This window comes from Nomascus leucogenys, chromosome 4 (assembly GCF_006542625.1).
Source record: "Nomascus leucogenys isolate Asia chromosome 4, Asia_NLE_v1, whole genome shotgun sequence".
NCBI lineage: Eukaryota > Metazoa > Chordata > Mammalia > Primates > Hylobatidae > Nomascus > Nomascus leucogenys.
In genome coordinates, this window is record NC_044384.1 from 5,614,605 (window position 1) to 5,619,217 (window position 4,613).

Genomic DNA, 4,613 nt, shown 5'->3' on the forward strand with positions numbered 1-4,613 from the left:
TCGGAGTTGTGCAAAAAGTCCCATCCCCAGAGAACTGTCACTATTTGACCTGTCTGGAAGCTTTCTGGAAAAGCTTCATTTTGTCTCTATTTGACCCTATTTGTCTTAGTTTGACCTGACTCAGAGTTCATGCTGTAAACAGCCCTATCTCCAGAGCATTCCTCAAAAACAGTCAGTAGCAGTTGTTTAACATGGTATCCTCCTGAGGTGGTGATAACAGTTAGGACAAAAAAACCTTAAAGAAAAAACTAATGAGTAAGATGACTACAGGAGACTTTGAAAAACTCCAACATATTTCTGGGAATTGAGAAAGCCACACACAAATGCAAGGCTTTGTGCATGCCCAGAAAAGACCTCAGAAGGCTCTAATGTCTCATCTCTGGCTGATCTTGAGGCTCTGAACAAGCAGCAAGTAAAGACTAAGACAGAGTTGTAAGTTGCCTGCAAGAAGAGATGTGCTCCAACAGTAGTTGTACATGGTGAAGAATACAGACTTCATGTAATTAGTCCAATAAACTCATTAAACAAACAAATAGCAACAACAACAACAAACAGAAAAAACAACAAAACTTGGGAATAAAAGAAGAATCTTAATTCCAGATCTGACACACTATATTATCCTAAAGGTACAGCTTTCAACAGAAAATGCAAAACATGTAAAGAAGCATGCAAGTATAGCCCATACACAGAAGGGGAAAAAAAGCAATCAATAGAAATATCTGAGGAAGCCCAGATGTTGAACTTACTAGACAAAGACTTTAAATCAACTGCTATAAATATACTCCAAGAACTTCAGGAAACCACGTCTAAAGGATTAAAGGAGAGTATGAGAATGATAGCCCAGCAAATAGATAACACAAACAAAGTGATCAAAATTATAAAAAGGAACAAAAGGAAAATTCTGGAGCTGGAAAGTTCCATAACTGAAATTAAAATTGTACTACAGAGGCTCAGCAATAGATTTGAAATAGCAGAAGAAGGAATCACTGAGCTTGAATATAGGACACTGAGATCATCCAGTCTGAGGAACAGAAGAAAATATGCATTAAGGAAAGTGAAAAGCACTTCTGGGACCTAGGGAACACACTCGAGCACACCAATATGTGCATGATGAGACTGCCAAAAGGAGAGGAGAAGGAGCAAGAGGCAGGGAGAATATTTGAAGAAATAATGGCTGAACACTTCTCAAATTTGATGAAGATACTAATCTACACATCCAAGAAGCTGAGAAAACCCCAAGTTGGATAAACTCAAAGAGACAACTAGACACATCATAGTCAAATTGTTGAAAGACAAAGACAGGATCTTGAAAGCAGCAAGAGAGAAGCAATGTGTCATATGTAAGTCATCCTCAAAAAGATTAAGTCAGTTTCTTTTCAGAAACCATGAAGGCCTGAAGGCAGCGGAATGACAGATTTACAATTCTGAAAGGAAAACACTATTAATCAATAATTCTATGTCTGGCAAAACTATCCGTCAAAAGTGAAGGGGGAAAACAAGACATACCCAGATAAACAATAAGGAAGTTTATAACTAGTAGACTTGCTCTACAAGAAATGCTAAAGGAAGTCCTCCAGGCTGAAATGAAAGGACATGAGGCAGTAACTCAAAAGCACATGAAGAAAGAAAGAAGAATGGTAAAAGTAACTACCATTTATATATTTATTAATATATACTTATATATAAATATAAAAGCCAGTAGCACCGCATTTTTGATTTGTGACTCCTCTTTTTTCTATATGATTTAAAAAACAAGTGTATAAATTAATAATTATAAAACCATGTTGATAAATTTATAATGTATAAACATGTAATTTATGTGATAATAGCACAAAGAAGAAGAGAGAGTGGAGCTATATTAAAGATTTTATATGTGATTGAAATTAAGTTGGTATTAATTCAAACTTTATTGTCTTATCTCAATGGAATCTCTATGGAATCCACTAGGACAATAACTTCAAAAAAATGCACACACACATACATGTTGGGGGGAAAAGGAGAGAGAGAGAAAGAGCAGGGAAATTAAAATATTATACCACAAAATATCTAACACAAAAGAAGGCAGTAATACATAGGGGAACAAAAAAGCTCTAATACATATGGAAAACAAGTGGTGAAATGGCAGATATAAAGCCTACCTGATCAGTAATTATATTAAATGTAAATAAACTAACCACTTCCTTAAAAGGCAGAGATTGGCAGAATAGGTAAATAAATATGATCCAACTCTATACTGTCTATGAGAGATACACTTTAGATTCAAAGACACAAAGAGGTTAAAAAGTAAAAGGATAGAAAAAATTATACCATGCAAACAGTACCCAAAAGAAAGATGGAGTTGCTATACTAATAGGAGACAAAACAAGTTTTATGACTTTTTACTAGATACAAAGAATGACATGTTATCAGGTTAAGAGGGTAAATCATCAGAAAGACATAACAACTGTAAACATATACCAGCCTACCAGCAGAGCCCCAAAATACATGAAGCAAAAATGGAAGAACTGAAGTGAGATACAGAGAGTTCAAGAGTAAGACTTCTAATACACTTTCAATAATGGATAGACCAACTAGAGAGAAGATCAACAAGAAAATAGAAGACCTGAACATCGTGAAAACCAATGAGACCTAAAGACGTGAATGAACGCTTTCTCCAACAACAACAGAGTACACATTTTTTCTCAAGTATATTCTCCAAGCTACATCATATGTTAGGTCATAAAACAAACCTTGGCAGGTTTAAAATGACTGAAATTATACAAAGTATGTTCTCAGACCACAGTGGCATAAAATTAGAAATCAATGAATGAAGGAAATTTGGAAAATTTACAAGTATTTGGATATTAAATAACATACTTCTTGATAATCAATAGGCAAATATAAAGAATCACAAAGACATTTAGAAAATACTTTGAAACAAATTAAATCAAATGTACAACATGCCAAAAATGATGGGATGCAGCTTAAGCAAGAGTTAGGGGTGAGGGGAAGGGTGACTATAAAACAGTAGCATGAGGGAGTTTTTTCGGGTGTCAGAACTATTTTATATCCTGATTGTGGTGGTGGCTACACAGATCTATACATGTGTTTTTTTTTTTTTTTTTTTTTTTTTTTGAGACGAAGTGTAGCTCTGTCGCCCAGGCTGGAGTGCAGTGGCGCAATCTCAGCTCACTGCAAGCTCCGCCTCCCGGGCCCAGGCCATTCTCCTGCCTCAGCCTCCCGAGTAACTGGGATTACAGGCACCCGCCACCAAGCCCGGCTAATTTTTTGTATTTTTAGTAGAACGGGGTTTCACCGTGATCTCGATCTCCTGACCTCATGATCCGCCCCCCTCGGCCTCCCAAAGTGCTGGGATTACAAGTGTGAGCCACGGTGCCTGGCTACCTGTGTTATAATTCATAGAACAGTACCCATTTTCACACAAAGGCTGATTCTGTTATGCTGATTTAAAAATAAAACTCTAGAAGCTATATCAGAATTGGTACAGATGATTAATATGTATCTTAAATGATAGATATCTGTAAGACCTTCATTAAAGAAGAACTCCTTAAAGCTCCTGGTACCAGCTGTATGCTTTCTTCAGTTACGCAAATAAAATATTTGATTTAATTACAGGAAAAAATGTAGGAACAAGATAGGGATGCCTACCACTACTACTACTGCAATGACTACTACTTCTAAGCAACATTGCACTGGAGGTCCAAAAATAATTGAAGACATAAGGATTGGAAGTAGGAAATAAAAACATCATTATTTGTAAGTAGGGGAGGAGGGAGACCAAGAAATAGAGAGGAAACTGATCATACCCCTCCTTCTTCAGTGCAGATGTTCTGGTCTGAGGCTGACCTGAGCCAAGAGAGGAGAGAATTTGTAATGAATTCTGGAGTCCTAATGTTAAACAGGACTAGACGCTTTACTACCTAAAAAAGAGGCTATTGTTCAGCAGTGAAAGTGACTAATCTGTGAGAGGTGCCAAAAATGTCAGGAGCCAAGAGCATTAAAAACACTAGATGCTGTGAACAAAAAGGTCTGCTTTCTGACTGCACCATAATAAGACAAGCTAATTAAGAATGCTGATGAGATGTTCACCCTCTGATACAATAAAAGCAAGACAGAGACATGGAAGGGAGGCCAGGACCTGCTCTGCAACTTCCCTGCCCCAGTTCCCTCCATCTCCTCCACACAGAGGAGCAGGAAACACAGGCAACTTCCCAACTCAAAGTAAACAAAACCAATACCTACCCTGCGTTCTTGGAATTTACAATCTAAGACAGCATTGATGTGAAGGGGCATGTAAGGCTTATGGACAACTAAACAAGCCTTTCCCATTAAAACTGGAACCCATTAAAGAAAAAGGGTAAGTGCATTTGGCAGAAGGCATGAGTGAACAAGGGGAAAAATGACATGATAGAAGGAAAGAAACTTGGCGGTGAGGCTGGAAAGGGAGACACAGGGCATGCTGGAGGAAGGCCTGTAGGGAATTAGATGATCAAGGTAATGAGTTAATTGATCTGTGCAGATGAAAGTCAACTTTATTTTTTGGCTAGAGTTATCTGATTCCTTGCATTGAGCGGCATTTGTTGTATGAGATTGTCTTCTGAGTAATACTGTAC